The sequence below is a fragment of the Metopolophium dirhodum genome, chromosome 9 (genome assembly GCF_019925205.1).
Source record: "Metopolophium dirhodum isolate CAU chromosome 9, ASM1992520v1, whole genome shotgun sequence".
In the NCBI taxonomy this organism is placed as follows: Eukaryota; Metazoa; Arthropoda; class Insecta; order Hemiptera; family Aphididae; genus Metopolophium; species Metopolophium dirhodum.
In genome coordinates this window covers 2132913-2145737 of record NC_083568.1, presented here as the reverse complement: position 1 = coordinate 2145737, position 12825 = coordinate 2132913, and the positions used below count along the sequence as shown (strand labels likewise).

At 27.6% G+C, this 12825-nt stretch overlaps 1 protein-coding gene across 4 annotated transcripts in view; it reads right to left on the bottom strand.

The window, feature by feature from the left end:
* The window catches only part of LOC132952740 (glutamate receptor ionotropic, NMDA 3A-like), a 169065-nt gene extending 158465 nt beyond the window's left edge, over positions 1–10600 (bottom strand). For 2 of the 4 annotated variants that reach the window (XM_061025147.1, XM_061025146.1), the window contains exon 1: positions 10471–10600. The gene's annotated coding sequence lies outside the window, so the exon portion shown is untranslated. The remainder of the gene's footprint in view (positions 1–10470) is intronic. The other 2 variants (XM_061025149.1, XM_061025148.1) reach the window with 2 other exon arrangements.
* Between the last annotated feature and the right edge of the window lie 2225 nt (positions 10601–12825).

Sequence of the window (12825 nt, the reverse complement as noted above, 5' to 3'; positions counted from 1 at the left end):
TTACATCATTAATAAATGCAATTAATGAAGTATACAATGGAACAATAGAAAATAAATTTGTAGTGGATACTTTAATATCCATGCTAACTTTGTTAAATGAAATATTTGGAATGATAAGTGATAACACAATATTTCTATTCAGGCATACAGCTGCTATGTTGCAAATGTTTACTAGTTTTTGGTAAATGGTTTTTATTGTTTATAAACATTATTTCCATTGATAATATCATTGAATTATAGTGTTATTACTGACCGATAACTTATCGACTGATAAAACTATCGATGGCTTATTAGTCTAAAACGTATGAAAACTATGTCTGCTGCGGCCTCCTTAAATAGGTTATAGAGACTAAATCTTATTAAAAATATCTTTTATTTATGGTAGCAAGGTATGGAATGGGAAGGGGCCCTTCACATTTGGGGGCTCTGTGCACTACACCGGCTACACATGCGTAAATCCTCCTTGGCTTATGTTATAATTTTATTTTTATTTTTAAAAGTTTCCCTGAAATGTTCATTGAAACTTATTGATCAGATTGATCATTACTTATGAGATTAATATGAGACAATATTATGACTATACCATAATTTAATTGGCATAATAATAATAACTAATTGACATACATTGTAAATATAAATTTAAAAAGGTGGGAAAGTGGGTGTCACTCCGCTGTACAGTAGGTGACAAGTGGATCACTGTAATGGATGGTGTTAAATTATATATAGTATAGTATACAATATATTATATTCAGTGAATATAGTAGGAGCCTTGTATTAAATTTTCAAGCTTTTTTACCCAACAAATAAAGTTTTAATGACATTCATAGAAAAAAAAGACTAATAAAATTTAAACTCATTTAAATTTGAACTAAAAATGTTCCTAAACAGTTCAAGACAAATCAAAATCTTTTGAAAATTTTATCGTGTATAGAAAATGCAAATACAGACAACTAGTCATGTATTTTATATTAACGTATATACGTTCTACGTTCATTTGTTTTAGAGTTACATAAAAAACCAAAATCAATTTGGTAAAAACCCGATATTGCGTAATAATTTCCGTTTATCCTTAATTTTTATTTTGTTTTTCTCAGCGCTTTTGAAAACTATTGAGAATTTTTAAATTTTTCTCCCGAATGCACCAACTAGATTCACTTTCCCATCGAAAAACAGATACTCTTGAATAAAATCGAAACAGTTTTACTGCCCCAAACCTTGATGACAGACACAAGAATATAGAAAAAATAAAAGAAAAAATTTTTTTAAAAAAATACACATCATTGTAAAATCAATACATTCATCGCTCCGCTGAGAATCTAAATTTAAATAATATAATTGTGTTTTTTTTTTATTGGCTATATCCCGGCAAATCGTGTTTATTAAGAAATAAAATGTGTGTATGTACCTACTCAGGAAAGCAGTAGTTAAATACATTTTTTTGGACCCCTCCCCCTTGAATAAAACCTGGTTGCGCCACTGCAAAATGTATTGTAAGTATCTTGAAGAATGAATAGATACGTTGCTCAATTAGAATGTAAAACTATCTTCAAAATATTATTTAATCAATTTTTATTCAATTATTTTAAACATTGATTGCCCTAAGATTACATTACATAAATCTAAAATTATAATACGCATATACAAACTGCAATGGTTAGTCATTAAAATTATTTATCAGACGTATCGTTTTGAACACTTTGGGTAGATTAGTTAACTAAGATCACAATGTTTACGAATAATTATTATGTTAATACAATTTCTGGGTGGCTGAATCGAAATAGATAGATTAAACAAAAAGGTTTCCAGGTATCATAAACCGAGTTGTATCACAATTTTTATTTTTATTTTTTTAATCTATTTCAATCCATAATGTCGATCTCTAGAGTGAAAAATTAATGCGTTCATGACGAAAGGTTTGGATCTCAAAATTAAAGACAACGTCTGTGGGGACTCCGAGACGAACGATTCATGATATTCGGAGAACTTATCAAAAATTGTTTCACATTTAATCGAGGGAATTTAAGCCCCCGAACGCCGTTTGATTTATTGATTAGAAAATATTTACTCAACATGCAATGTAAATTATAAAATATATACCTACAATTAATGAAAACTTAACTTTTTCTTAAATACCTAGTTAAAGACCTAATAGACCTTTTAAATAGTTTTGTATTTTTTTTATTGAGAAGTAGGTAATACTATCTAGAAATAAAATGTTATTATTTGAATTAACTATTATTATAATATAATTTTATAATTAAATCATAATGACAACGTATCATTGATTAAAAAAGGAACTTTATACATATACATCAATATAATTAATGATTACGGATGAATACATAATTATCATATGTTTATCATAATATAATAGTAATTAAATCCTTTACATACTTACTCAATAAACTACCAAATTGACTATATTTATTAAGCGTATTAATTATATATTTATATGTAAATAATATCGTTGGCATTAGCAGAGTTATATCTACAAATCAACTAAATTATATAATAAAATAACCTTTTTAACATTATCCCAAATTATCATTTTTAGAGAAAAAAAATCTTCCAAATATTACTATCATAATTATGTTTTAATTATTTATATTTTTAAATTTTTCTGGAAACATGTTTATTAAATAAATTCAAGTAATTTATTTAATAAACAATACGATACGTAGGTATATTGAACATTATTTTAATGCACAGTAAACTAGGGTTGGCGGTATTTTAGTATATCGGTAATTGCCGGTATTTAAAAAATACCAGTATCCAGTGTTTTTGGTATTTTAGAATACCGGTATACCGTGAAACAGCTATTACCGTTGATACCTAAAATACCGTATACCTACATTTATAACATTTATTATTTATTATTTTAATATAATCAATATGACATAATATAATAGCCAAATCCTAGGTTGGAAACACAAATAAATTCACCGATAACCGGTATTTGCTGACGTATTGTATTTTCAAAAATTACCTAGGTACAGTATTTTCGGTTATTGCCGAGGTACGGTACTTCAGTTATATCGTATAACCAACAAATACCGTAGATACCGGTAGTAAACAAATACTTGATACCGGTATCAAAATTTGAAATACCACTAGCCCTACATTAAACTGCATTGTTACTATAAGTTCTGAAATCGAAAAATAATAATCCTACATAGGTACTAGTGATAAAATTCGAAAACAGTAGCAGACTGACAAAATGTGTAATCAAATAAAAAACCGTAACAGAAATACAGAATATGGTTGAAATATTACACAGAATAGTGTGCATTATAGGTTTAATGACTAATGATATTATTATAATAAGTGTCAATAAATTTAAAATATCACTTAGCTACTTACTCTAATTGAAGAAATTCATAATTGCATACGATTCCATAGGTACCTACCTATTATTTTATTATTTCTTTTAAATTAATAACATAGAGTTTATGGTCTTCAGTATGCACGCTATAAATGTACATAGAATATAACTCTCTAGGATATTAAATATTAGATACCTATAAATGTACACTATGAATGTAAAATCTATGTTATACAACGTAAACAACTTTTTATTTACAATATTGTTACTGCAAATAATTTATGCAGCATTATTAAAGTTTCAAAATGAAATGTCTATTTATTATTCATATTATTAATGAATGCGTCACTAGCATAACGTTGAAAATTCTTGACGTAAATAACTATAATAAGAATATCAAAATCTTTCAGATTAAATTTTGTACTAATCTATCGTAAACAGAATTTATAATTATTATTAAAATGCGTAAGAAACATATTATTCCAAACTTCAGTAGAGGTCATCATTGAGTTCGATACAACTAGTACCTAAGTCAAGATCTAGTAAGTCACCAAATTGATGATAACTAAACAAACATTGTATAATAAAATTGTATTGTTGTTTATTTCTTTGAAAATATAATGGCCCCACTGAACAGGTTCGTAAACCTATCCATTACTCACTGTTATATTGGCGAAGATGAATCTTCGACAACCAAGGTATAATGACATAATGCCCATACATAATATTATTATATACTTAATTCAAACTTGTTTGCACTGCTACTAAACGCAATGCATATTTTAGAAAGTTTACGACTTTAATAATTAGTAAACAATTAGTTGATTATATACATTCGCAGTTTATTTTTTTTCTCATCAAAATAACTAATTCACGAATGCAAATATACATAATCATTGATTATAATATAGAACAACATATTATAATAATATTTCAACCGACCACATTTTACACAATTTATATAATGTCTAAGATAATTCATAAAATAGTAAATAATAATCAATCCATTGGACATAACTCAATAATGTTATTCATCTGTGTGAAAGTATTTAGATATGTATATAGTAAAAATAGTTGTGATTGGGAAGGCTGATTTAGTTTTCTGTAAATAATGCACGTCATATATTAATTGTCAATCGTATTAAAATGTTGTTAGTAAATCCTAAATTACTAATAATGTAGGAAAATATACATCAATGCATAATAATAAAATAGTTATGACCCTAAATAAACTACTAATTATAGGTATATTAAATCTCTAACAGAATTATTCTGTTAGAGATTTTTACGTAATTGTTCTCAAAAAATATTAAATATGAACATATAATTTTTAAAAAAACCCCTTTAAATGCCAAAAAATTAAAAAACAATCCGTATCTAAACAATTTTTGCAGAATTCAAATTAAATAATATTATTAAAGACATTTTAGAAATTTAGAAATCTAGAAAATTAAAGTCAACCTACATACTATTTTATGGTTTCTGTGAGACTTCTATACAAAATAATTTTATATCGACATCAAAGCGTTGTGAGGACCAACCCGTGGCCCTGCAAAGCCTTTGTGGTGGTCCATGGACAGTTTTTAAGATAAAACAAAATATTTCAAATAAAAATACAATTATTTCTAAGATACAAAAATCAACTTTTTGTTATGTTTAATATAATTACCTATTTAATATCGGTGGCCTACATCAACGCAACGTTTTACTATTGTGGCCTACCGAAGAAAAAAAGTTGGGTATCACTCTTGGCGCAAAGATTAAGAGTGTTGTAATTTTGAAAAAGGTTGAAATCAATTCACTGATAATATTCTACACATTTTGTTGATTTTTTTAACTGAATTATTCGTATTTTAACAACTGAAAGCTATTTAAGACCTATTTGACGTATAATGCTCTGTAGAAACTAATGCTTAATTTATGACATTCTGTTAATAATAATTTATGGAGAAAGTTATCTGACAACGAGAATATCGACATCAAATTTGAGAACAATATTTTTTAAGCAAAAATGATTATATAAATATTATTATACTATAATTAACAGAATTACGACATTAGATAACATTAATATCGACGCATAATAGGTATTTATGTGAAAATAAAAATAATATACATAGACAACTTCGGGCACAAAACACCAAAAACGTAAAAAAAATATGTTGATATTGAAAAGTAAGAGAAATGTTCCAGAAAAATGATGAAGTTTTGTGTTAAAAATGAATAACTTATGTTTTCGTGAAACAAGGGATATACCAACATTTGTAAATATATCACATGATATAATACTGTCATAAATTATAATAAATTATCTGTCAGCAACAAATTTTGGGATACAAAATGAATATTTAAAAGCATACCCAACACTAAAATTTACAATTATTCAAAAATTCAATTCCAGCAAACACTATAACCATCCACATATGTCATTTTAACTAATCTAATTTAAACTCGTGTTTAATTATTTCCACACTAATCTATAAAATATTTAATAATATAATGTAAAGTTGAATAAATATATAATATTTAATAATATTTCAGCTACACGAGAAAATGATTAACGCATGTAGGTACCTAAGTATAACAATATTTATTTATAAACCAATTGATACCATTTGATAATATGTTATGTAGCTATGGCCTCGCTATAATACCTAATAATATGCAGTACGATTACCGAATTTGACCCAAAAGTCACGGGGACACACGGCCCGGAGATCTAAATAAAACAACATTATTGTTTGTAAACGAATACATTTTTTGTTTTCACTCGGGACGTAAAATTGTTCAAAAAGATATTAAATACCTAATAAAAAAAAAATCTAATGATTCGTATGATTCTTAGAAACGAAAAATATGCATTTAGTATTCCACTATGCATTGTATGTATCCTGCAACTGTTTTGTATTGTGCAGTTGTTCAACGTAATATAGTTTACTAATTCGTCCTAATATTTTTTTTAAATAATTGAAATGCGTTGTGTTAATAAAAAAAAAACCACCGTATTCTAGTTTATTTATAGAACCGTAATACCTGCAGTGACGCACTGGACTGGTTAATAGGGTTCGGTATTGCAATATAGTACTGAATTCCGGTCGGTAGACCGTGGTACTATTATAGACTATAGTAATACCATGTATAGTATCCTTTTAACCACATAGAATAGGTTGAGCGATGTGCTAAAAATCCATTGTAATAAAATTACATTTGAGCGTCTACTCTCGTAGTATATTCACCTACTATAATTGCTGAAATATATAGTGAAATATTTTACAATCAGAAAAGTGTAAAAAGTCTCGAGAAGAAAGTTTTATATTAAATTATTAATTAATTACGTCTCAAATTCCGCTTATTTTAGACTCTGGGCGGCACAAGTCTTACGGTGATGTATTTTTTTTTTCTGTCAACACTTTCTCGAGTAAACTAAAACCTAAACAATTTTAAGACAGCGCCTCAATTATTACATTGGAAAATTAATCCAACGGTTGTAAAATTGTTTTTTAATTTTCAACAAATGTTTGTCAAAAATTATGAATTATCACAAATGAATGAGGAAATTTAATAAAACAGTGTTTTTTTTTAAATCTATATAAATGTTGATTAAGTCGAGCTTTATTGCTTTTTTTCATTCAATAATAACTGTTGTGTTCAAATAATAAAACAAGTCATTATAATGGATTATAGAGAATAGAATATATATATATATATATAAATAAAAGAACCATTCTAACCAATATATCACAAGGTTTCATTATAAATCTAAAATTTCCACGAATAGCAACATTTATTTATTTCTAAGTAAAAGTAGCTTAATTAATAAGTGTTTTTAATTATTAGACATACTAAATCTATTTACCACATGTCCAATATTTCTTTTTCAGCGGACATAACAACCAAATGGTGTTTGTTTAATGACCCAAATACGGTCAGAAAACTTCGGTTAAGAGTAATTTTGCTACGGGCAAAGTACAAGAGTTTCCAAGTGTTGTAATTAATTTGAAGCTGATTAAACTTTTAGGTTTCTCCAACATTTTAATTTTGGAACTTATTATCTGTATTTTTTATTACATGCATTTTAATGATATCTATAAATTAATAATATCTTTAATAGCATAATAATTGTGTACATTAGATTCAAAGGGGAGCAATGATATTGGTTTTATGCATATTTTTTTAGTACTGTAAAATTGATACTTTTGAACCCTCTCCCTTACCTCCATCAAAGTACGATCTAAATCTAATTTGCTAGGTACCAAAAACTTCCTTTCGAAGTTGCGAGTTTTTTGTCTAGTATAAAAAGTGTCTTCAGACAATAAAAAATTAAAATATACATATTTTATTTCTAATCAAAAACATTATTAGGTTGATTATAATACCGATATGCAAGATTATATGTATACTAGCTGATCCCGTGCACTTCGTTACCCGTTAAATGTACAAACTGTATATTACTCAAACTTTGTTCAATGCGTTATTTAATATTCGGTGTATGATGTTCTAGATTCATCTTAACTTTTCTGTTGCCCGGAATAAAAATTCTGATTCGCAGCAGTATATTATCAGGTAGGCATTCTACCTGCGGTAGATCTCGGACCCCGTGCTGCTTGTACATAAGTGTATGATTTAACTCTAAAGTATCAAAGTTATACCAAGTTTGTCGTTTTTATTTAATTCCGCCTACGGTGGATTAATATAATCAATTAATACAAAATCCTAACCTAACCGTACTAAAATCCGATGAATAAAAAAAATACCAAATTTAATACTCTTTAAATTAGCCTATCTTCTTCCCAGAGGTCTAATCTACACACAAACATTCATTTATATATATATATTGACAAAAAAAAATAATACAAATCAACAAACATGCCCGATTAACTAATAGCAACCAATATATAATACACTATTATTATTTTTATTTTTTTTTTTCTGGACAACCCTTATCACTTAGGGGTATGAAAAATAGATAGTAGCTGATTCTCAGACCTACTGAATATGCATATAAAAATTCATAAAAAAAACGGTCATGCCGTTTCAGAGGAGTATGGTAACTAACAGTGTGACACGAGAATTTTATATATTAGATTTAATATAAGTTTAAATAAATAAATTTACATTAATTAACAATTATTAAAAGCCGTGTGTTTATTAGTTTATTTTTAAATATTAATGAATTTATAAAATGGGAAAATGTCGATATCCTTATATCCCTATTTATGAAATCCCAATACAAAATACTATGTAGCATAAATTTATTTTTATAATTATTGTACCTACATAAAAATTACTAAAAATATAATTTATAATATTATAATATTATGTACCTATTCGTTATTTATATATTTATTGTATTTTATTTCAAATAAATTGCAGGAACTATAAGACATGAATAAGTTTACAGATTTTGTTTGAAAATAAAAAATTGTTTATTATTATAATCATTATTCATTACTATATAGTATTACGCTCGTACAATAGATTATTTAATCTTAACTTTTTTTTTAAACTTTAAATAAACAATAAATGGTATACATTTCATGGGCCATTAGTGATTTCATAAAGTTATTTACAGAATATCAAATAGCTACATTTAAAAGAAATTGCTGTTTTAGTTTTATAGTTTTATACTTCATTATATTATTTATTATAAATAATTTATTTAAGTAAATCAATTATGATAAAATATTTAGTTTTCCTATAAAATAAATACATTATTCAGTATAATACAATGAAACGTCCATACAACAAACTACCATTTAACAGCATTTTTCTTTTAACGAAGTATTTTTGAGTACCAAACTAAATTAAAACCAAATTTATTCAATTCTATTTAACAAAATTCTCTATAATAAGAATTTTTTTATTCCCCGTGAGACTTCGTAATATGGAGATTCACTGTATTGAATTCAATTCAAATAAAATATTTGCAAGTACCTATATTTAATTTTATTCTCAAACTAGTGTATTTGAACTAAAATAATTGTGTAATTCATACGATTTTGATTCGTCTGCATATCATATATAATAATATGTAGTTGATATAATGATAAGATTGTATAATATTTAATATATATATTTATATTATATATATATTTTTTTTTATATATTTGTATGATCCTTTACAAGCTAACGCACTAATAACATTAATCCTAAGAAGTCTGATGCAGTTACTCCATACTCGAAGTATATTCCAAACAAGCACGAATGATGAAATTTAAATTCAAAACGGCACTCTACCATGATATATGTCAAATTCTAATAAAAGGTAGTTTTTTCATAAATTTTCTCGGTTTTCGATCAAAATGCTTACAAAGAATAACTTTTTAGGAAAAGAGATATTATGTAGTACAACTCAAGACGATTCGTAAACTTTTGTTTACATAGAACAACAGTTTTAAACAAACTTCTACAATTATATAACTTACGCTTATAATGTAAAAAAAAGTAATTCTTAATTTTACATCAAATTCGTAAAATAATTTTTACACGTTGATTAAATATAATAATATGAGCATTGCAATGATTTACTTAAACTACGTATAACGATCCACTACGATGAAATGTTTATCATATTTGAATCTATTAATATTTAAATGTTGTTACCATGTCCATGTGTATCTAACCATTTATCATTAATTATTAATGTGGAACCAACGACTATAATTAATTAAATACGTATTAAAAATAAATATATTCAATGGGGATGAAATAAACTTTAATTTAAAAGGTCCTATAAAAAATTATTTATAAAAAATTTCTGTAAACATTTCTTTTTTTTCAGACTTAGTACTTATTATACAAGTGAATTAATCAATTTATTTAAATTATATTACTTCTATGTACTATAATTTTTTTGAACAATAAATAAATATTTATGGTAGAAAAAAATTAATTAGTTATGTACACGTCTATTATAATTTTAGTGTGAACATATATTATATTGTTATTAAATGTAGGTACAGAGTTATAAAATTCCAGCATCAAAAATATCGTCTACGAGCACGTGTTTGAAATTTCATAGTAATCTACTATCGTTCAAAAAAAAATAGAGTATAACGATCGAATAACACCACAACGGTGATAATCGTGTACGAGTTGAAAAGTGTGGAAAAAAAATTTGATACATAATGTGGAAAAAAAATACGTACTTGGTGGTGGCACTCAGCTATGCGTGTGGACGAAAAACAACTCGCATCCGAGGGGAGACGATCGTGACCGGTCCGGCGGCGGCGGCGGATGAACACGCGGCCAGATCACACGGTAGCCAGGCGGCACATGAATCGGCCGAAAAAGCAGGAGACGGCGGTGACGTATGAACGCGTCCCCCGGTGGCGGCGGCGACGGTTATACTTTGGGTCATGACGACCAGAGGGCGTCCAAGGTGGGGAGGAGGATCGATCCTGAATCTGACAAGAGGTTTTGCCAGGAGTAAAACCGTTTGCCGCCCTGTCGTCGCCGCCAGCAGCTCTGCCCCTCTGCACCGGAGCCACACTACTACTACACCGGTGCATCTCGTGTAATTGTGTATATCGGACTCCAGGCGGCGTGTGTGTGTGTGCGTTATTATAGGTGTGCGAATGTGTGCGGCGCGTAAGACTATGGTGGTGCATTATTCGCCGAGACAATGTGGTGTATCCGCGACGTCAAAATCTAACCCCGGGGAAAAAATATAATAAAAATGTTTCGAATAAAGTCCGTTGTTGTGCGCGCAAAGGCCGAGGGAAAACGATACTATAGTAATGGATAGCTGCAGACGGACGCGCAAGTGTGTGAGCTTCTATATATATATAGAACGAAACACATAACAATATGTATACATAGGTACCTAAATAGCCGACTGGCTGACTCTACCGAGAAGTCGGAGGGAAAGTGCGAGAGTGAAGGCGCCACCGACGCGTGTTTTTCTCCTGTACGATAAACATATATGTATAGGTACTATAGGTGTACAGTTTCAAGTCTGATCCTTCTGGACAGGAATCCGTCCGGTGTCATATTATACGATTTCAACTCTGAAAGTATATTATTTATGATAATTTAAAGTCTTTGCACCGAAATATTAAGCAGCGAAAGACATGAATAGTGGTACCGCGGTACGTTTTCGGTTAATTCAAATCTGCAATATATAATACCTGCCCGCTATCAATTGAAAATTATAAACGTTGTAGCTGAGAAAACAAAACTGTTCGTTTGAATACTTCAACGATTATGATCGAAAACTTTTTGTTCACTATATAAATCAAAAAACAATTAGTACAAAGTCAAAAACTTAATCGCTCGAAGAATCAAAACATACCCACCTAGTATATTTCGTTAAGCTTCAATTAAAACTATTACAGTATTACATATGTTATTAATTTCGAAAGACGACTTTTAGTTGGAAAAAATACCCAAGAAAGCGTTAAGACAAGACGCGCGTAGGTACCTGTCAGAAAATATTTCAATTATTTTATTATTAATATTAAATTATTTTATTCGATATTTAAGTATAAAATATTAAATACGGTAGGTATTAAGCGCAAACACAATGAATGGAATAACCGAAGTGAGCCTTACTCGTCATTATATGGTCTTAGGAAACAGCCAAACACAATATGAGTCTTCCTTATTTGACACAATATGCAACAACTCTTCAGAATGCTTCTATTTTTTTTTAATATCAATTAAGTAAATTAAAATAATTTGATCATCGAATTTTTTATTTTTTTGTTCTGCATACCTATACTATTTTATCATTTTATTCATCAGGCGAATCGTTAAGCAATTTTAATTATTCGTTTCTGAATAATTTTAAAGTCAAAGTTACAGTAAATCAAATGTATGATTAAATATTTTAATAATTTAACATACTTACATTTTACAGTGTGGCTATCCTATTTAATACTTATAGGAAATATAAGTAATTTCATATATTTATCACAAGTATGAGATGGAAACAAATCATTGTAAATATAAATCTTAAACGCTTAGATCATAACAAATATACCATTAAAAAACAATGTTTAAATCCTTTCACTTTGTTCAAAATTAAAATAATTGTAGAAAAAGTACCTACATAAATAAATACATTGTATTATTCGAGTGAATAACTCGTGTCTTTTGAAAAACTCTTGAAAAATAAAATGTGAAACAAAAAAACTGTGTTTACAGAACAATAAAAAAAACTATACAATACTTTAAACCCTATATATTATAAATGTGTTACTTTAAACGTATCTATACGGTCTACACGAAAACATTTTTTTTACGTATCCAGTTATATTAATAAATAGTCTAATAGTTTATTACCTACAATTTGTGTAACGCGTTACTTATTACTGGGTATTATTTATAAAGTTCTCAAGCTTGGAAATAGTTACCTACTCGAATTATATCTGACAATCATTAATTATGAAATATCTATTATATTTTTTATAATTTAATTATATACCCAAGTCAATATGAATAAATTATCAACTAATTTAAGTATGACAAATTATTATTAATAATGTTATATAAAGTCAACG